The sequence below is a fragment of the Talpa occidentalis genome, unplaced genomic scaffold (genome assembly GCF_014898055.3).
Source record: "Talpa occidentalis isolate TD23 unplaced genomic scaffold, MPIMG_talOcc4v2.1 talOcc4.15, whole genome shotgun sequence".
NCBI lineage: Eukaryota > Metazoa > Chordata > Mammalia > Eulipotyphla > Talpidae > Talpa > Talpa occidentalis.
The window spans coordinates 13,076,605-13,098,922 of record NW_023601543.1 but is presented as its reverse complement, the minus strand read 5'-3'; the positions used below and the strand labels follow the sequence as shown (position 1 = coordinate 13,098,922).

Below are 22,318 nucleotides of genomic sequence, written 5' to 3'. Positions count from 1 at the left end.
TGTCTATTTGTCAACCGATAAGGAAGCATTCCAACAAGTATTTAATAATGTACGGTCCTACTGATGTATACTATCAGACTAGCATACTGTTTCTTTGTGCTAGGTGCTGGCTAATGGATACCACATGTTCGGATCCCTTGACAGTATGTGCACATTGCAAAGGGATATAGAAGGGCTTAGTTGGACTTAAGTCAAGAGCAAGAGGGAGACTGAGATTTTCCAGGGAGCTGATTAGGAAAAAACATGGTTGGGATTCTTACAGAGAGACAGGCCCCTCCTTAAGTCTACAATCTGACTATAAAGCATGCCAATGATTAGAAAATACAAGGGAACCAGTTATTGCTTCTTCTGTTTGTTTATCTTAGCAAAATCTCTGGAGAGTTAGTCACCGAACACATGATGATTTCTAGAGATAATTACAGTAGGTTATAAAGACTATTTGTTGGTAAATTTCTACACCCAACTTAATTGCTTATGTATTTTATTTAAGGGAACTTCTGAATAAAAATTGATAATGACCATACACATGAGAACTATAATTAGCCCATTTACTTAATGCTGAGGAAGCTTTCTTTGTGGGCACATTAAAATGTTTCCATTTAATGACAAAGATAAAATTGTAATCCAAAGATAATGATAGGAACATTATAAAAACTTGGTTCATATAGATTGAAAGAACAAAGTGCATGGCCCTGGACCCTGGACTGAGCTACTGAGTATAGGATCTTGTCCTACCAGGCTTCTATTTTCTGTGCTAAATCGCTTCCCTAACTACTTTGTACTATTTGCTACATTTATTCCTGTGCTTAGTCCTGAAAATGACTTCATCATAATTGCACTGAAAATAATAGATATGAAGCAGTATAGAAAGATACCAGGCACTAAGGCAAAAACAATAATCTCAATGTTAATTTTCTATCATTCTTAATGACTTTGTATTTGTCAATGTTGTTAACCAAGCAGAATTCCTACACACTGCCAAAAACATATATCAGCAACCAAAGATTGAAAATCACCACTAAATTTTGGCCCCTAGACAGCACACTGGCCAATGATCCTAGTGGCTGAATAATAACAGTGTCCGTGTAAGTCACAAAGTAGGTCAATAGCATGGCACTGATATAGTCAAAGTGTAACTCCAACTCTGTCATATGCTATATTTCTTTTAGACTTTAAGCTCAGGCATCAAACATTCTAAAAGCACTGGCAGCATAGCATTGATAATGTATAAGCTACAGAGATTTCATTAAGCTGATAAGAGATAGTCACATGATTTACTGTAAAAGTCTGTGGTCATGTAAAAGAAGCAGGAAGGAATGTCAAAGTTGGCCTCTCATTTCCAACCACAATAGAGACACTAGACAATCTACTAGGCTTTTGTTCTGAAAAGATTCAAAGGACTATACATGCTGTGTAAGAGAAACCTTCACATCAATCTCCAATGATTTGAATGCCATTTAAAGGAGAGAGTGTGTGATTTATGAAGAACAGAATAGTAAAGCAATAAAGAAATTCAGTGGACTCAGAAATGTAATATCAGCAAATATAAACAAATATGCACAGTGTTTACTATGCATCCCATTCTAATCTTACCATTTCCACATACATACAATCCTCGTAACATACACTGCTCATAACAATCCTGTGAGATAAGGATCACTGTTGGCCCTATTTTATAGACGAGGAAACTAAGAAAGATTAAGTAACTTGGCCCAAGGTCAAGGGGACGAGATACTCCAGAATGCGTACTTTCTCTTTTTTACTTTTATTTTGGGGTTACATATTTGCTCATCCATATGCACACATACTCCACTCACCCTCCCCTGTGCCAACACCCATCTGTTTCCTCCCCCATCCCCTTCTCCCTCAGTCCCTCCATTCCCTTTGATAACCATGAAATTCTGACACTAAGTCCAAGATTTATTTCAGGTGTATTTTGCCTGTGTATATTTTCGGGTGATTTATATTCCACAGATGAGTGATACCATCCTACAGCTATCTTTGACTTTGTGATTTCTTTCACTTAACATGATCACCTTACTTTCAGTTGCTGAGCCTCCCCTGGTCACAAAAGTGTACAAGTATAACTTAAAATTTATGGACTTTTTACTAGGGATTTGGGCACATAATGAATGCAAGCTGTTTCTAGAAAACCATAAAGATTATTCAAAGTCCTGTTAAGATATGATCTAGTGGTGTCAAACAATGCTAACAATAACTTTACTTAAGTTTTATTTATGAATGAAATATGTAATTCTGTTGTATTCATAGAAGTGATGTCAAATATATGATCATGGAGTAGACTAGATACAGGTTAACTTCAGTGTTCTGGTAAAAAGTGAGTGCCTTCTTATTGAATGTGTTCAAATGGTTGGGGAGAATGCCCCAGATGGAACTCTTGCTTAGCTCTCTGAGCTACTCAAGGACACCTTGCTTCAGTGTTTGGCTCACTGTCTTCTCCATAGTAAGTGTTCAACAAATATTTTCTAAACTACTGGAAGTAATGAGCATCAATTATATGGAAGATAGAGCTCTGGCCAGCAGGCAAACAAAGATCCGGTTCACATGCAGGATAGCAAGGCAAAGTGCCCAGCATAGAGTGGAACCAAGAAGGACATCCTCATGAGAAAAGATAATGTGTGTCTTCATGAAAAAAATCAACTTCCCACATAAAGGTTACAGAATGAGTGGGAATCCAAACCCATTCCAAACTATTGCTTCTCTTTAAATATATAGATCAAAACCCCCCATTAAGCTGCTAATTTACTTTGTTAAATCTTTAAATGGAAATAATATAAATCTCATTAAACATATGTCAGTATAATTTTTTTTAATATTAAATTTTATTTTTATATTCCCCTATACAATTGCAAACGCCCCATTCTGACCCCAATCCTTCCCCTCCCACCCCCACCCCCCAAAAAGTGTCTCTGGTTCATAGTTTTTTGTTGATTTTGATTTTCACTTTCTTATATTCATTTTCCTGGTCCCTTATTTAAGTTTTCTAGATTCCTGTATAATTTTAATAACAACTTTTATTGATATATAATTTACATATCATAACTTACCCTTTAAAAATGTACAGTTCAGTGGTTTTTAGTATATGCACAGATATCACAACATCATTAGTTAATTTTAGAACATGTTGCTCCCCTTACCACCAAAGTGAACTTACACCTTTCACCTATGCCCTCTTCCCTGTACCCCTAGGCAACCACATATCTACATTCTGTCTCTATGGATTTACCTATTCTGACCCTCTCATATAAAAGGAATTGCACAATATATGGCCATTGTGTCTGGCATCTTTCACTAAAAGTAACATTTTCAGGGGTCATCCAGGCTGTAGTATATAGCAGTCCTCAATTCCTTTTTATTTCTGAATAATGTTCCATTGTAAGGATATACCACATCTTGTTTACCTATTCATCAATTGCTGTATATTTGGGCTGTTTCCTCTTTTTGGCTACTATGAACAAGTCAGTAAATTTTAAAACTACATAATTAAGCTAAAGAAAGACATCCAAGACAATAAAGATAACGATGGCTTTTTTCCTAATTCCAATGTGCCAGCTATAAACATTGTTGTGCATTGTATTAATTATGGCGCTATAACACTATGATTTGGAGATTTCGGTTCATACCTCACCAGATGTATGTGACCACATCACACCCACCACTAAGGCAGTGATGCTCACATTATAGAAGACAGTCTATGTTCCTCACCTTAGAGCTAACATATATTTGAGTATTTGCTCAGCACCCAGAAAGATGGCTGACCCATGGGATGCGCTCAGCTAAGGTATGTTGAAAAAAGAATGGATGCAAGAAAATATTTTAAAGCTGAAAGTGGAGCGTGGAGGAGAGTGAAATAGAAAAGTCCTGGGTGCATGTGTGTGTGTGAAATATCCAGGGACAATCAACCTGGGATTTATAATATGCTGCGACAACTCCATGTACTCAAAATAGTTTACATTAGAATATCCTAAACAAAAATTTCCTATAAAAATATCAGGAACTACAACTTTATACTAATATATAACTTTTCAAAGTCTGCTTGCTATTATTGACAATATTGTGTAGAGCAGACTTCTCATTCACAAGTGCACTATTAATTAAGTGATGCTATTCCCCTCCACTTCTACAGTTTATAGTTCTATAACTCAGAATTCATGGTACAGTCTCAAGCATCTGTTCATTCCAGATGTTTCTGTAATTTAAGCAGCACTTTCTTCATCCAGTGCTCAGTCCTAGGTCACTAAAACATAGTGCAAGAGGCAGGCAGCAAACTCAAATTTCCAATGAAACCTTTCTTATATATAACCATGAGGGTTATAAGAACAGCCTGTGGAATTAGAGTTAAGTGCAAGTTTTGATGCTGCTGTTAACCAGTAGAATGTCTTTGGGCATGTTACTTAATTTCTCTGAGCTTCAAGTTCCCATCAGTAAAAAGGAGATAAATGGTAACATCAACCTTACAGAGTTGCTGTGAGGATTTGAGAAGATAATGTGGAAAGTCTGTGTCAGTGCCTAGTGCAGAGTAAGTCGCTATTTCTATTAGAAAAGAATACAAAATTACATCACCTCTTCCTACCACTTCTTAAATTGATCTTACTATTCCTTTTATTTTTCTTTGTAGTTTCTGGTGAGTTGTTCTAGTTAGGCCCTCTCTGACACTATAAAGTGGTTATCAATTAATGATATGATTAAATAAAAAGGTATATATAATTCATTCATTCAAGGTCAGATATTACATGGGAAGGTGAAATTGAAAAAGAGTCACAGCTACTGCCTATCTGTAACAGAGCTGCTATCTATGACAGAACTCAGGCTGCATTAAGTAAAAATGGTCCTGAGTGTGTTTTTGTGTGTCTGTGTTAAGGGGGAGGCAGGTAGCACTCAGCATTCCCTATTAGTAACTCATAATTAATTTGTAGTTTGTAAATATGGAATTCAAACAAAGAAAAGTCACTGTATCTAAGCCATTTTATTGCTAAAAGAATTTTCTAAGGTTATAGGTATGGTGATTTTCTGGGCAAAAGCTGCTTTGGAATGTTGCCAGGGTTTATGTGCTATAAAAGACAACTGCAAAAGTCACACACAACTGGTCTACCTGTCCTTTCTCCGTGAATTTTTGAAGATTTGATGTTTTCATATAAATTTGTGTTGCTTCTTGAATAGAGTAAGCTAAATTGGCCTGCTTCCCCCTTTTTTGCCAATTGCTCTACAAATACAAGGCTACAATTTTCAATTTAATATCGGAAGAATCAAATTCCTGCCAAGAAAGGAGGCTACAGATCTTTGGATGCCAGCATGGATATTTAAGAACATTAATGCTGTTCTAGGAATTGAGGCTAAAGTGTCAAGAGGGAGTTTTGATGATGAACATAAACAAGAGAAATCAAATAGAATTTTAATCTGATGAAGTGAATACTTCTCAAAGACGACAAGTCCAAAACAACCAGACTTCCCTCGCTTTGAAAACGACAACGTACTTGGCAACCTAAAGTAAAGTTCCTCTCAACTTAATGCATTTGGGCAGAAGCGGAGGCAAACGCTTTTACTGAAAAGCCATTTTAGGAGGTTTGTTTGGAAATACTCACTCACTGCTCACTTTTGTCTTACTTGCTGGGATTTTTCCACTTTAAGTTCAATAAAGAAGCCATCATTTCTTCAGTATTTATTACAATATTAATTATACACATATATACACATAGTGACAGCTTTTGGAAAATACATATTTTTCTATGTGTATTTTAATTTTAATTATTTAATCACAAATTATTAATATTTAATAATTCTAGTAATTATTATTATTTAAATTTCACTGTGTAAACTTCATTGTTAAAAATATGATTTCACTGAACAAAAAGACTCTAAATATGTGTTATTATTAATGTTAACCAAAATCCCAAAAGGATGCATTTGCAAATTCAATTTCTTTACTGGATCCACTAAGTAGTCATAATAATAATAAATTAGAGAGCAGACTCTGGAAGAGGAACTGAGACACCTATGAGGTGTAGTCAGTTGGAACAAAGCCTTCGAAGGGCTAGCAGACTAAATTAATTAGTTGAGATACACAGAATTCACAAGCTGATCACCATGCTCTTTGATTTACACTAGACAATAGCTTTAATTTAAACCAAACATATGAACTTGCCATCTTTTGTAATTCTTCCAATTATCAAGCAAAGAGTTTTAAATTGTTGATCACAGATTTAATAAGCCCCATTCATGCTATTATGTCAAGGTTAGATCGGCTGAATATCTTTACTTGAACAAAATGAAAGGATATCCTCAATGATGAAAATGTAAAACCACTTGGTTTACTTCTTTAGTTAGGATGCTATATAAATCTCTTTTCTTTTTAATTAAATTTTAATTAATTATTTAATTTTATTTTTGCATACAAGAACTGGGGTGTAGGCCAGAGGTGCGGGGGGTAAGAGGACTCACTAGAGACAGAGTGGGGAGCAGAACAGGTGGATCAACTGAAATACACTGCTGAGGGGAGTACCATATGTTGATTAGCTCTCTGGCAGGGGATCTAACTCAGGCCATAGCAGTCGGGGTGCTGAGACTTAACCCCTAGGCCACCAGGGAGGTCCTATTTTTCAGTTACAAGTGAAAATACAAAATACATGAAATAGTGAAGTTTCCAGACGCAACACAGAGAAGGGGCTGCCAGTTTATTTTAAAAGCAAATCATAAAAGTAAAACCATATTCTTGGTAGTAATACTCAAATCCTTGTTATTTTTAATAGTTTTCCTTGCTCTATCATTTTTCACAATGACTGACCCATAGAAATATGTCAGTAGCATTTGCACATATTCAGAAAGACTGTCTTGTCTCTAAAGTCATTAAAAAACAATCTTATCTGTTATTTTGGCCAAATTCCACTTTTTTGGGTACAAATCTATTCCAGTTCTTTTATGACAAGCTTAATCTTATACATTAGGGCCAAGAGTTATTCACAGATTCCTTCATCAGACTGCAAGAATAATGCTGGGCATCTTAACAGAGATGCTGGGCCAGTGGAGCAGAAACCCAACACACTATTTGATGATTTTCACATACTTATATTCTGCACTTGGTGAGCTCATCGAAGTGATTTGGTGATTTGATCAAAGATCAAATTCTGTTTCAGCACTGCTTCCTTGTCAGTCAGTAAGCGTATCTAAGTAACTCTTAACCCTAAAAACAACAAAACTCTCTCCCTGATCCTATTTACTTGTCAAGTTCAACATTTCTCATCCTTATTCATCAAATACCTCAAAAAAGTAGTCATTCCCACTTTCATTTCCCAAATATTTTATTTACTCCTCAACACTCTGTAAATGGTTCCTGATCTCTAAAGAGTCATGAACCACCTCTAAAATACCAACACCAGGGGCCTCAACTTATATAAATATCATGTGGCATTTCCCTCCCTCTTTTCGAAACTTTCTCCTTTGCTTCTGAGACACAAAAAATTTCCATCTCTGTTGCCCTTCTTGGGCGGTCTTGGCCACTCTGAGGGGTAAGAGGCTGATTTTCAAGGTCTTGCTGAACTTAACCATTCTGGCAAAGTTTAATTCAACCTTGCTGAACTTAACCATTCTGGCAAAGTTTAATTCAACCTTGTTCCAGGTTTCTCTACATGGCTATTTCAGCAGCATTTAAGTGAAAGCAGGACTTTCACTCAATATCATTTCACACTCCTTACTCCTTATTTTTCATCCACTCTCCTTCCTCTGGTATTTCCTATCCCACTGCAGCACCACCCACCACATAGCTAAACCAGTCTCTTGTTCTACCGGGATAAGAGACTGATGTTGGCTTGACTTATGAGATTAACATTGGCTTGACTTCATTGATGGAAGAGGTAGGTTATGAATCATGAGATGTCCCCAAAACAGAGAAGAAATTATTGCATGTCTGACATGTGGGACATGTCTGATGGGTATTAAGAAATAAGCAAAGCATTGAAGGTGCCATTTTTAGCTTGATCTCTGTTGGATGCCAAAGAGAATATTTGCCTAGAACCAACTGTATTTCATAACTAAAGGAAATTTTATCATAATAAAATGAAAGCACCTAACGGAGCATCTGGCATACAGTAATTGTTCAATAAATGTCAGTTGACTTGAAATAAACACTTGTTATAGGACGTTTTTATTGGGTGTAAAATGGTGGCTCAAATTTTACTCCTATATATAAACTCCTGCCTACAGATATTAAGATTGATTTAAAAGTATAATACATTCCTGGAGGTGAAGGTGGTTGTAAATGCTGCCACCCAAGAACTCCAAGTCCACGTCCCCCTGTCTGGGTCTGCCAGCAGAAGGAAGCGTCAAGGAAATGGCAGAACTCTGCAATTCCACGTAGTTAAATTCTATACCACTATTCACACCAAGCAAATGAGAACAGGGCCCTTAATGACACAAAAGCAATGGCTGTTGATTTTATCTTCTAACTTCCTATGTTTTAAGTCTGCCCTGATTTAGGAAGCTAAAAATATGAGGTCTCAGAAGTCTGGATGTGTACTTCTCAGCATCCCCTTTATAGGGATCCAAGGAAACCCAACTTATTTTCACTTAAAAACAAACAAACCTCTCATGTCAAGAGGGTTTTGTTTTGTTTTCTTTGAATTATTACCCAACATGAGGAACAATGGGACCAGAGCTCCGCTCCTGGAGCTGGAAGGCCAGGCTTTTGTTTTCCTATGTCCAATCACTGCAGGCTTCCTGAAAGGGCCAACAGTTGTGTTCTTGGGAACACGGGGGTTTTCTTCATTTGTCACTTAGGAAAAATTGCCAAAAGCAAGACCATTTTAATTTTCTTTTGGCCAGTAGGGTTCCACGGAAATGAAGACCATGGTATAAGGGATTAGTCAAGCAAAAGACTAGCAGATTTTGCACCTCTTCCTCTCAGGCTTCCTTCTTCCATTCTAGCATAGTTTGCCCTCACAGTCTCATTGCCTCCTGAGAAAATTTTCACTTACAATAAGCAAAAAAAAAAAAAAGAAGAAGAAGAAGAAGAAAGAAGCTCATCTGTTGAAGGTCTTCAGTTCTGTGTATACCTTAAAATTTTAAATGTAATTTGTCAGATGTGTTACACAAGGGATTGTAATATTTTGTAAACAGAGAAAAACTAGAATGCTGTGTAGAATGAGTAAGGTGGGATTTAACTGGCTTTAGCACATCTTCTCACGTGGTTTTTTTTCTTATCACCAGTAATTTGCCAAGTATTCTGTAACAAGAAACCCACAAATCTAAAGTGAAAAAAGAAATTGACACCCCAAACCAGTGACTAACTTTGTTTGCGTAAAACACACAACCAAACATGTTTGCTGCAGCTGACAATCCTGAATAACTCACGCTTAAACCACCCACATCTTGTTCCACCTACTCTATGCTACTCCATAAATGCTGTTCATGGGGAAATAGGTGCTATAAACAAAGTTATTCTCTGGCTCCAAATTATACATATTGTTGTTTTCTAAGCAACTTGAAGAAATAGTGAAAACCTATGACTTCCAGGATGTGGGAAATGCATACCATGTTCACTCACAAACATTTCTTAGTTTTTATCATCATGATAAAAGTAGAGTAGTATATGCATTTATTTATTTTTTAAAGATTTATTTATTTATACAAGAACAGGGTACAGGCCAGATGCGCGGGAGGGTGAGAGGAGTCACCAGAGACAGAGCGGGGAACAGAACAGGCTGACTGACTGAAATACACTGCTGAGGGGAGCAGCAGGCAAGACAGGAGAGGCCTGCCGTGCCATGTGGGACCCTCACCGGCCGGCCGGGATCGAACCGGCGCTACAGAGGCTGCGGACAGCTTCATAGTGCGGCGCTCAACCGCCGGCGCCACCAGGGGAGGCCCAGTATATGTATTCATTTTAGTGATAGTATAACACTTTATTATCGTGCTTAATTTGATACATTTTATTTTATAAATTGATTGTTAATTATGCAATCATGACAGGTCTTTTTCTATTCTTATGTTGTTTTTATTTAAAGATTTATTTATTTATGCATACAAGAACTGGGGTACAGGCCAGAGGTACAGGGGGTGAGAGGATTCACCAGAGACAGAGCAGGGAACAGAACAGGCAAACTGACTGAAATACACTGCTGAGGGGAGCAGCGGGCAAGCCAGGAGAGGTCTGCCGTGCCATGTGGGATTCTTGCGGGCTGGCCAGGATGGAACTGGCACTGCAGAGGCTGCAGGCAGCTTCACAGCGCTGCGCTCAACCCGCTGCGCCACCGGGCGGGCCTGGCCCTCTATTCTTATGTTTTATATATAGTCCTGTGAATGACAGACAAAAATGATTAAAGAATTCTTTTTGCTTAGCCAGAACTTCATTCACTTTTCTTGCTTTCTAAGAAAATGTATTAAGTCTCAAAATAAATAAATAGGGTAATCTGAAGAGGAAGATAAGAACTCATTTACAGTGACAGTTTAGTGACCAACTCATTAGAACTGAGATTAAATTTTATTTTCAGAGCAGTAACTTAAGTTGAATGCTTAAACGTCTATGATGAAAAGTCTAATTGCACTTCAAATTCTCAAAGTTGACAAAAGAGCAGTGCTTTAAGACTCTGCTGAATGTCCCCAGGAAGAGACCTGAGGTAAAGAAGACAACATGCCTAGTGCTAAAAGAGATTGAATGGCACTGGTGGGAACTGAGGGTGGGAAGTCAGGACAAGATCTTTATGATCCAATTGGAGATGCAAAACGACCCGTGCAGCCAATACTTTCCTCCCCTCCAACCATTATTTAATATGAAATTGTCCAGACTTCTCAGGATGTTTCCAATTTCCTAATGGATTATACTCAACACTTAATGTAAACAATTTTTTTTCCCACTCCTGGGCTTAATTCTCGTCCATATAAAAAAAGTAATTAGAAAAGCTATGTGGCTATTCTTTTTATTTTTATAATCATTCCTATCAACATCCTAAGTATATTTAAGAGATTCTCAGGTTATGCCTCCCATTTTTAAATTAATTTTAATGTGTGCTTTTGCTAACTGTAGAGAATAGTCACCCACAGGTTTTTTTCTAATATACAGGTCATGTGTATATTTATTTTAAAAATCAACTTCCTTCTTGTAGGCATATCCTTGGTATCCTCATTTAGATTGTGAAACCCAAAACCATGTTTTGAACTTTTTTGACTTAATTTAGCTCATTATAAAATAAGTTGAACTTTTTTTCTACATTTAAGTTTTTGACATTTCTTTTACTCTAAAAGCACCTAACACCTAGCCATTCCAAGATGTTCTACTTGATTTTTGGTTTTCTAAGCTGTCCTTTTTGGGGGCTTCTATTCCTTGCTAGTATTATTTTCTGTGTCTCATCTTCTAGTAATACCGCTTGGTAAATACATAATACACAAATGAATCCCCTCGGGATAAGAAGATAACTTGTGTAATGCCTGCAAGAGACATTGAATTTTATAGCATACCTATAGCAATAAGTCTCACTTCTCAGTTTGAAAAACAGACACATAACTGTCAAGCTATTTAACTAAGATCACTGAGCATGTTAGCACCCAAGCCCCCCGCCTCTCTTGTCCACGTTTTTTTCAAAATATATAAAAAAGGAAAAAGACATTTCTGCCCTAATTTGGAATAATATCCATTAAAACACTGACTTAAAAAATCTTTTTTTTTCTTTTTTACATGGAGGTGACATTGGTTTACAACCTTGTATATGATTTAGAGGTATAGAATCCACCCCCCCTTCAGGTGCTGTCAGCCTTTTTGACAGCAACGGTAAGAAACACATTTTCCATCCTAACTAAGCACATATGTACATGGACCTGAAATAACAGTCTCCCCAAAATACCTAACCTTCCCAGATTATATATTTTGATTTTTCTTACTGTCTTATTCAATTTTGTTTAACAGAGAGATATGTTAGTCACGACCTATTCAGTGGGCTTCATTACGCACTACTGTATTGTTGCCCACCACTTGCCAACTACAATGACTGAACAAATAGGCCTGGCTAATACCGCAAGGTAAAGTTGCTGGCTGTATGTATAGTGTTGCAAATCTTCATTCATTTTGATGCCATTACTACGGACTGTAGTAAGTGAACCCAAACCAGCTTGCAATGTATTTCTGGAGAACTTATAGAGAGTTTGCTAAACAAAACAATAATGTCAAGAAAATGGAATGGGTATTTAACCTTAAATACTTCTCAGTTTTCTGGATCATAATATAAATATAAATATAAAGATATTTTAATTTATTTATGCATACAGGAATTGGGGTACAGGCCAGCGGTGGGGGGGGTAAGAGGATTCCTCAGAGACAAAATGGGGAGCAGAACAGGAGGACTGAATGAAACACACTGCTGAGGGGAGGAGCAGGTGAGACAGGAGAGGTCTGCTGCGCCATGTGGGTCAACTCCCTGGCCAGGGATCAAACTCATGTTGCAGTGGCTGCCCATAGCTTCACAGTGCTGAGACTTAACCCCTTGTCCACCAGGGAGGCCCTGTGTTGCTAATTGTGAGTGTTAATATTCGGGCCAATAGAAAATGTACTTAGAAAAATCTTGTCTGTTCCCGGTTCATTTTGTAAATCAGAATAATGTCTTTAATCTGAACTAGCACAATTTTATTGTACTTAAGTCTGAAACTCAAGAACTTTCAAAAATGCCATTATGTCTTTAAGATAATTTTCAGTGCATCCGGTCACTTTTTTGTTTATATCCTTGCGTGCAGCAGCATCTCATAATAACAGCGGCAGTGGGTTTACAGTTCTTTTGTAAAGTGTTTTAAATTTCAGAAAACTTTTCTATTTTGTGAACTGGTAATCACTAGCAATGCTTGGATTACTGAATATTTAAAAAGCATATAATGACATTTTCCAGACCCCAAAATGAAACTTAATATTTGGCTTGCTTTACATGTGACAGATTACTCAATGCCATGAAGAAATCCAGGTGTCTGGACTATAATGATTGCTTGTGTTTTAGAGGTGCAGCCCACCCCTGCCATCCCTCACCAAATTCAGAAGATATGAAAGAAATGAAAATTTCAAGGTAAAAGACCCAGCCAAGTTCTGAAGTGGGGGTGTCATGCAACCTCCCGTATGTGGAGGCATCTACTAAAAACTTAGAACAGATGTTTAGTTTATCTTTTATAAACATTTAATACGTTGGCAAACTAAAGGCTTAGGAAGCTAAGGGAGTGAAGGACAGGGCAGGAAGTCAGAGATTCCTGGATGTGAACCTAATCTCTGTCTTACTCTGTTTTTGCTCTAAATCAATGCCACACATTTCACACCTCAGCTGCTTTATGGCAGGCAAGAATTATACTGGGGACAAAAGTGTTTCCTGGGAATGTCTTAGGTTAGAGGGTTAATATTACTGCCCTCAAAGGTGTTTCCACAGAGGCAAAGCACCCTTCATGTATATTATTTACCTTCATTATATTAGGGGATCCAAATGGAATATCGGCGTCCTGCTCAACTGACCTTGAAAAGAAGTAATTCTTTCCATTTTTAAGTTCTTGTCCATTTCAGCAACAATCAGATACCCCATCCATCAGGAAATGCAGTCATGTGGGCTTAAAGGTTTCTAAGGTAACTGTAACACCTGTGAGTTGAGCATTTTCAGGCGATTGATCCTTGCAAGTTTGAGGTCCTCATCTTTTTTAATGGTCCCTGTGCCCTGGGGGTCATCAACCTAATGGAAATGCCCTCCCCACCCAAGTCCCGCTTTGGCAAACTACAGGAAAGTTAGTGCGTCGCTGTTATGCAAAGCAGCTCCGCTTTCCACACTAGTAGGCACCACGTCCAGATGTAGCTCTTCCCATGCTGCTCTGGGCTCTTCAACAGGCAGAATGTGGTTTCACTTTCTCCTCAACACTTCATGATAAAAGCATGCTGGTCCCTTCATGGCATTTAATGAATGGTTCTCTCTCCCTGGATTTGGACTGTTGGCCTTTCCAACCAGTCATTAACTGTCAGGAAATGCCCTCCTCAGCAATCACTATTGTGTAAATAGAGCTATAAACTTTCGAAGGCCAGTGCAATCCCAGACCCTAAAGCTGCACGTGTGTGTGGGGTGGGGGGAGCCTTGATTGTAAAAGTGCAGCCTTCCAAATTAAACTCAAACCACATGATACAGTCCATAAAATATACAAAACATGCAGCCCAGTGACAGATTTATTGTGGTCTTACAGAATAAAGAGAAAAAAAACCCTCTATATGGAAAATACTGCTACTTTTGACCCAAAGAGCCCCCAAACAGGAAGTTAAAAGGTAATCAGCCAGCTGTGGCCTAAGTTATGAAGGAGACCGATGCAACCAGCATTTCCTGTCATTGCTTGTCACCATTTCTGAGTGGTGCGTCTGTCTCGACTGTTTTTGTTAGACAGCTACACATATTACAGAATTATCTTTGGGGAGAAATAGAAGTCAATAAGGAGGGCTATTATATGCTATAGGCTTGAAAGAAAGTGAAAATGTAACTTTTGCCCCCCCCAAATGTACTTAGCACAGGTCACACAACCAGTCACTTGTGCATTTTTAGTGACTACAGGAATATCAGACCACAAAAGTATAAGTACTTAGACTCACACTCTGGACAGCCCAGCGGTTTCCGGTTTCTTTAGGATGAATCTTCAGAACCACATTTCTCATGCACCTGGTTTGGAAGAAATAGGACTATAGACTACAGTTGCCCGGAGCGAGGAGCTAGGTTCTCAGAGTTGGTCTCTCTCCCTTTCTCCCTCTTTTTTTTTTTGTCTTTCCCCTCCATTTCTGTCTCTCACCATCTCACAGCGTGCGCATGTTCAAAGTAGGTGCATGCAGGAGAGCCCTCGAAGGGAATCACCTTTTAGATCCTTTCAATTATCACCACCACCACCACCACCACCACCACACTCTTCACAATACATTGAGCTATTCCTGTCTTTCCCCCGGCACTGTAAAATAGCAATCCCGGTGCTATATTTTGCCAGTCTATCAACCTCTCAATCACAAAAGTGCTCTGGAGGGGGCGTTTCAGTGAGAAAGTTAAAGCAATTTGCCCTCATATTACTAAGAAGTTGAAGCTCTCAGTATGTCCAAATGAGTCTCCCTACGAAGCCAACCTTAGCTCTCTGAGGAAGAGAATTAGTAAAGGGTAGCAGAACAGCTAGTTGGCCAGTCCAAAGTTCTACCAAAGCCCAAGGTCTTTCTCAAAAAAGCCCCTCCCTTGGGGAGCCTGTGGATCTGGGTCCAGCCCAGACCCTGACTTCCTAAAGCTGAGTGCTCATTCATACAGGCCCTGTCTGCAGCTGAGGCCACTGCTACAGACATTCATGAAACAGATCAGATTACATGCCCCCCACCTCCGCCATCTTTTTCTGTATTTTCAAGCCCTTAGACATAAAATATGACCCTATAACGTGTATGATTTTTCACTTCATACTTTTGGGTGAGCTAAGAAGGTTTTTCTTTATGCTATCCAATTACCCGGGAGACATGCTGACACAAACGAGTCGAAAGTTTACAATTTTCTCAAAAACATTTCTGAAAAGAAATATACTCCCCTTCTTTGGGATCCTCATCGATCACAGCCAGTAAGGATTTTGAGAAACATCAATGTGCCCTTTAACAAAATAGCATCCACCACTGGATCATTTATTGAATGCCTACTTTTCAGAGGTCAAATCCAAACTCTGCTTGCTCACTGAGGTGGAACGTGATCTCCCCACTGTGCCACAAGAACTGTTGAATGTTTCTATATATTCTAAGTAGAATTCCAAAAGCCACTATATCATACATCAATTCAAATCTTAATAAAGCAGCCACCTTAGTATTATGTGACAATCCCTTTACTCCGTTTGTAAAAACGAGTAATTGAGGAATTATATTATGAGATCTGTGTCCGAGCTAGTATTATAAACAATGGTTTTGGCTTTGTTTTGTTTTCCTCGAGCAAAGCGTGAAGGCTACAAAGCAAAAGGTGAAAATGCTACCTATGGTTCTTTTAACAGGGTCATCTCCCTCCCCCCATACACCCCCTTGTTTGGTTTCTTCATACTGCCACAGAAGGAAAAATTCAAAAGCTGTGTCTAAAGAAGGTGATCCTCTGGACACAAAAAGATGATTGTGATGGATCTGAAATGGCAGCTCTAGTCTCTTCTGCCATGTGGACTTTACAGTAAAAAGAGACGCTATTCTTACCTGTATCTTTGTAAATAAAAACCTATGCAAATTCAACCTCTAAATGGGCAATCAGTGTTTCACTGAAAATGAGACAGCTCCCAGTGTCCTTTTGGGGTTTTGTGACTTAATCGCTTTCTAAACTGTGCATGACACGAGGCACACCAGTTGCAGTATTTGTTATTTTGTTCCATTTTTATCTGAAGCTTCTTGTTGAGGACAGATTTCCCCGGACGTGGAAGAGATATACACCAAATGCAACTACAGGTGACAGAAAAATAGCAGCTGGCTTTCAGGCCACTCCTTGAGATCTCAGCCCAAAGGCTGGCACTGCTGGCTAGCCCATGAACTTAAGAGAGCTGCTATGGTGGACTTTAGCAAGACAGTCAACCTAATGTTCGCTGTTGGCTGTTGATTATTTTTGTCTATAAAAGAAGACATAACACTATCTGAAGTCACAGGAAGCACGCTCATAAAATAGAAGAACAAAGTCAGAAAGACAAATTTATGGTTCCATTTATTTAACAAATTTTTGCTGAGAACCTACTATGTGCCAGACACTGGGGATACTGAGATAAGGAGGCCCAGTAATCTGCCTAATAAGGAGATACGCCTACATCCAGGGAAACCTGAATAAGCCTGAAGAAACCTTTCTCAAATTTCCACACCAGTTCTTGGCAATGCCAAGAGGCTCAGGATTCAAAGAATCAGATGGGGCCAATCTTAAACCAATTTAGTAATCCCAAGTGGAAAATAAGATCCAGCACACGATTGGTCTCCAGGATGCTCCCAAGACCTAAGGAGTTGAAAGAGACAGACAAGGTCTCCAGAACCAATTCCCTGCTTCTGCGCAGACCACCTTTCTTTCTGGGCACTTCGAGTTCCCCCAGGGTGTAGGTATAAGACAAACTCCTGCTACAAGCCAGAAACAGATCACTCCTTCTGCTCATGAGCCAATTTAAGGTCAATGGAAGGACTTGAGAGTAGATGTAGTATTCTAACAAGCGTGACTAACTGATTCCTTAATCTCTAATCAGGTTACTTTTTCTTCCCCTTCACACTTTGTACTCGTGGCTGTTGTAGAGTTCTGGGATTACGATCCTGGAGATTCCTGGAAAGCATAATATACATATAGAGGAAAACAAACACACACACATACACACATTCACACCCATAGATACCACACAAACACAACACAAGTATTTAAACCAAGCTTCCTTTCATTCCTGCTTCCTCCTGAGTTGAGCTTTCGGAGTGGGGGCTCTTTTACTGAGATTCAGAGAGACACTGCTTAGGTTAAATATAGTTCATTGTAAACCTTTTTTTCTTTCTTTCTTAGAATTATAAAGGAATGTTGCAAAAATAGGTATTTTTCTAAAATCTTTTAGGAGAAAACAACACATGTCCATATAAATTGCTCTAATATGATGACTTATTTGAACACATGTATACACACATGTATGCATGTAAGTATTTGTGTCTATGTACCCAGACAACAGGGAAGTGTTTGTTTCCCAAACAAAAACAAAGTTCTCTTTCCAGATTGCATGATTTTCCCCAACAGTCTTAAAAACACTGTTGCTTAATTTAATACCAAGTAGAACAAAATCAATTTATATTGTGTCTTTACTACAAGAATCTGAAAATAAAGTATATTTTCTGATTCCTTTTAGGTCACCTGAATATCATTAACCCCTGATAAGATAACTGATAATACCTTATTTACCCTAATTCTCAGAGTGGCTTTTCCAACATTGTCCTTTGACTTCTTGAGGCAATATAGGATCATTGAGGAAGAGTAGGTGTCTGCATCTGATGTCCTTAAATCAAAAAGCCTACATGAGATCGGATCCCATTGCTGTCATTTTGTTCACATTGTGTGTTGTTGGTTGGTTGGCAATTAAACTCCTTGCTCCCAAACACAGTTTATTCTCTCAGAGGAAAAATACCCACCTCACCTTATTTGAGGCATAGGTTTTGTTCTGTTTTGGCAGTGAGAATTGCATCTCACCTAGAGAGAGGCAGGAAAGTCCCACAAGGGAGCCAACTTTCTGACTTCTAATTTCTGGACACCATGTCCATGTATAATGGGAGGAATCCATCTATTCAACCTACTGGACACTGTCATCAGAAAACCCAATAGCAGAGAAGAACCTGGAGGAGTCAAGGTGTGTTTAGCTCCCGTGTTCTTTCAGACACTTGATAGTTTTAACAAGGCAGTGACCATTATCTAACTTTAATTACGGGATCAAATTACCTGTCAAAGGTGCTGTAACTTACTCTTGTCTGCTATGCCCCAATCCTTGTTTGTAATCCTATCAGACAACATTATTTATTTCAAAACAGAAAAACTCCACCAAGGTCCTAAATGCATGGTGCTATGAGCAGGATAAATGCAAACTTTTAGGAAAGAAACTAGTCAATGTGTTTCGGGGCTTTGCAGCCTCTTCTTCCCTTCCCCTCCCGCTCACATATAAAGACAGCTGAGTGGAGAACAAAACTGTACTTCAAACTCTATTGTAAGCATCTGCACAGCAGCCCAGAGACTGTCACTGTTCCGCACGTGTGGTTCTGTGCAGCCACTCAAAAAACAAAACCTTTGTTTCCCAAGCTGCTGTGATTACTTTTTCATATTGTAGAGCTGGACAGATAATACACCTATTGGTCAAAAGGATGAACAAGTGCCTGGAAGTACAAAGGGGAGCAAGAGAACCCATTTGAGGCAAATGGCATGCAGGCAATTAGGGAGATGCATATTCTAATCTACTTTAAATGTTTAGATTCTTGCAAGTGCACAAAAGGTCTTCTGTTTAAATTAAAAGCTCTGCACAAAGCCTGCTCCTCTATGAGTTTACAAACTATTCATTTTTCTTGCTAATTCAACATTTATTAAGCACCTACTCTGCCGCAAGGCATTGCTTAGGTAAAGGGTGGGGGCCAGGGAATACCAAATATACTTGGGATACTAGCTCATAAGCATAGGTTTTTTTCCCCTTAAAAAGCAGCTTCTGTGACATGCCTGGAGTGGACAGTTGAGGAAAAAAGAAAAGGTACTTTGTAATAGTCCTGAGAATCATTATGCGTGCTTAAAGCAGCAAAAGAAATTAGAGGCACGAAGCAGCTCTTAGGAGTAGAACAAAACATGCAGTCACTCACGACCTCTAGCCCACCACTACATCTATTCTCTCTCAAAATATTTTTTTTTCTGACAAACTCCTTCACTTAATGTTTTCCGACAAGGTCTCCAATGTCATCACTATATGAAGCTGTAGAATGTTAACTGGCAAATTTTTCTCCTAATGTCTCTGAGTTGTTTAGCTTGTCTCTTCAGGCCCCAAGATTTAGTTTTTGCACTTTACTTTTTTTAAAGAATACATTCGGTAGGAACTTACTCAGCAACAAGGTAGCACAGCACATCAGAAAGTAAAGCTTACTGAACCAGATGAAAGTATGTCATCACTAAAAATGGGAGAAGTTGCTTTTGGTCACCCTCAGCTCTGGCAAAAATGCAGTCTCTAATAGTCTACCTGCAGGAACTCTCCTTTTAGAGGAGAAGCTGATGAACTGCTCCACATGTTTGTGTCAACAATAATCTAAAAAACAAGACACAAAATGTAGCAGATACTAAGTGCCACTGTAAACAACTCAGGTCTTCCTAGGCCTACGACTCACCTGGGCAGGAAATGCCCATGCTTTTATAGGTGCCGAACAACTTCTCCCCCTTCCCAGAAGCTTGCTAAATTTAATCACAGGAGAGCCTGCCAGCCAAGCAGCTTCTATGGCTTTGGGAGAAGTAAAAGGTGGCAGAGAGAGAATAATATCTGCTGGGGTATGGGCAAAAGTCCTTAGGCCAGGTTTAGGGTATTTTGATAAATATAAAAGCATCCTCCCAAAGTACTGCAGACTGGGGGAAATAATGAAAAACCATTTGAAGGGGGATTGAAACATTAAGGACTGCATTACAATAGGCAAAAGAGAAAACGTGAATATAATGAGAACCATCCGAGATCTCTGGGAAGCCTCATCATCGATGTGCCTTTCCTCAGAGGGAAAACAAATCTCGGGTGAATAGTGTTAAGCTCCAGTGTCTAGTCATTCGCACAGCTATTTCAGTCCATTTTCCAGGCATTGTATCAGTCATCACGCCAAGACGTACAGACGAGAACTGAGTCAATACAGTGAAAAGCTAGCAATTATTTCAAAATTAAATCTTGCAATCGTTGCTTTATGACTGATGCTTTCCCAGGAGCAGTTCATGGGCAGGGCTAGGCTGTGGGCGCCCGTGCACAGCTGACAAACCCTGGCCATTTAGGAACACGTAGGGAAGAAGAACGCTAAGAACCGCCACTGTAAACACAGCAATCCCTCGATTGTCGAAGGACACTGCCAGCACAGACAGCAGTCAAGCAAGCACACAGTAGGTCTCCTGCAGTCCAGATCAAACTGCACCGATGAATCACTGAGCGTGAACTTTCCCGCCTCCCCTCCATTTCATTCTGCTCACTCTGAAAAACCAAAGCCACCTCTGCCACCCTCTCCCAGGGTCCGCCCTCGCTGCCTGCAGATGCCCGCGGCGAGACCAGCCGCCCGAGCGCCGTCACGCAGAGCGGGAAAAGCCTGGGCTCGGCGAGGAAGCGGCGGCAACGCTCAGGAGACCGCGGGAACAGGGAACTTAGTTGTTGAAGGCATTTGCCGAGGTGATGCCATGCGGTTCCCTGCATCGCACACATCGCGCGCGCCTGTGTGGGGAAGAGCAGCGATCGCGGCGCTGGCCACGGGAGTGCAATGCGGGGGCCGCGAGGGGGGACGAGGCGAGCGATCAGAGCCCTAAAATGACAACAAAGTTCAGGGCGACTTTCCCTCCTATTTACCACGGTGAAAAATAAAGTTTGAGAGGCAATTCCTTCCGTCCGCGCCCGAGGAAGACGGCCGCGCTCACCCACCGCCGCGCCTCCGCAGCCTTACCTGAGGCCGCCGGCGCCGACCCGGAGGCGAGGGGGCCCCGCGCTCCGCGGCGGCGGCGCGGGCGGCGGCGGCACATGCCATCTGGGAGCGGCCCGGCCCAGCGGCGCGGCGCGCGGGGGCCCCGGTGCCCGCGCGCCCCTAGCAGGGGTGCGGACGGCATGCCGCCATTTTACAGCCCGGCCCCAGAAGGCGAGAGAGAGCACATGCAAGCCCGCCCCACCTACCGAACTTCGGGGCTGGGCCGCGCCACCCGCTCCCCGCCGCGCGGCGGGCACAGGACGTCCAGCCCGGAGCCGCCGGACGCCGGGACCGAGGCGCCGTCCGCGCCGCCCCCGGCCCGCCCCGCCCCGCGAGCCTCCTCTGCGGGCGCGAAGGCCACGGCCGCCACCTCGCTCCCCGACGCGGAGTCCGTCCGGGCCCGGCCGCGGGCAGGGCGTGAGGGGAGAGGCCCGGGCCAGCCCTCCCCCGCTGCCGGGCTCTTGGTTCAGCCCACTTGGGGCGCACCTCCAGCTCCCCGCACCCTGGCGGCGGGCGGGCGTGGGGCTCCCGCCCGGGCTAGCGGCTGCCATGGCAACCCCGGCCCCCACCCCGCCCGGCCCCGCCGAAGGCGCGCCCGCCACCAGATGGCCCCAGGCCGCGCGCGACTCCCGGGCCGCCCTCGCGGGGTCCCCCGCCCGGCCGACGGGGCGCGGCGCCGGGGCGGGGGCGCCTCGGCCCGGGGCGCCCGCCCGCCTGGTACCGCGGCTCCCCGCGCCGCCGCCACCCCGCTCACCTGCCCGCGCCGCCTCCCGGCCGGTGGCGCCCGCCGCCCGCGCCCGGCTCCCGCGCCCGCCGGGCACCCGCGCTCGGCCTCCTCGCCGCGCCAAAGAGCGCCAAAAAGTCGCGCTCCGCGTGCCGGCACTTTCTTCCTGCACGGCGCTGTTTCCTCGCCAAATATATTCTTTGTGTGGCTCCGTCCCTGCGTGCAGGGCTCCCCGAGAGCGCCGCGCGGGCTTTATTCTCAGGGGGTGTGGCGCCTCCCCCCAGCCGGCGGCCCAGCCCCTCTGCCCGCGCCCCTCGTCATCTCATTCACACCTCGGAAGGCTGGGGTTTCACAAAAGCGAAGCGGACCGAGCTGGCACCTCTCTGCCCCACCCCCGCCCCCACCCGGCGGGAGGGGGCCCGCAAAGTTTCTAGAGTTTCAGGAAC

General features: G+C 41.6%; 1 protein-coding gene across 6 annotated transcripts in view; it reads right to left on the bottom strand.

Moving 5' to 3' along the window:
• The window catches only part of MBNL3 (muscleblind like splicing regulator 3), a 100,424-nt gene that overhangs the window by 77,566 nt on the left and 540 nt on the right, over positions 1 to 22,318 (bottom strand). For 4 of the 6 annotated variants that reach the window (XM_037511927.2, XM_037511925.2, XM_037511926.2 and 1 more), the window contains exon 1: positions 21,355 to 21,390. The exons of 1 other annotated variant lie outside the window; for it this stretch is intronic. The gene's annotated coding sequence lies outside the window, so the exon portion shown is untranslated. Of the gene's footprint in view, positions 1 to 14,593; positions 14,661 to 21,354; positions 21,391 to 22,318 lie in introns of those variants that run through there. One more of the 6 variants, XM_054695553.1, reaches the window with a different exon arrangement.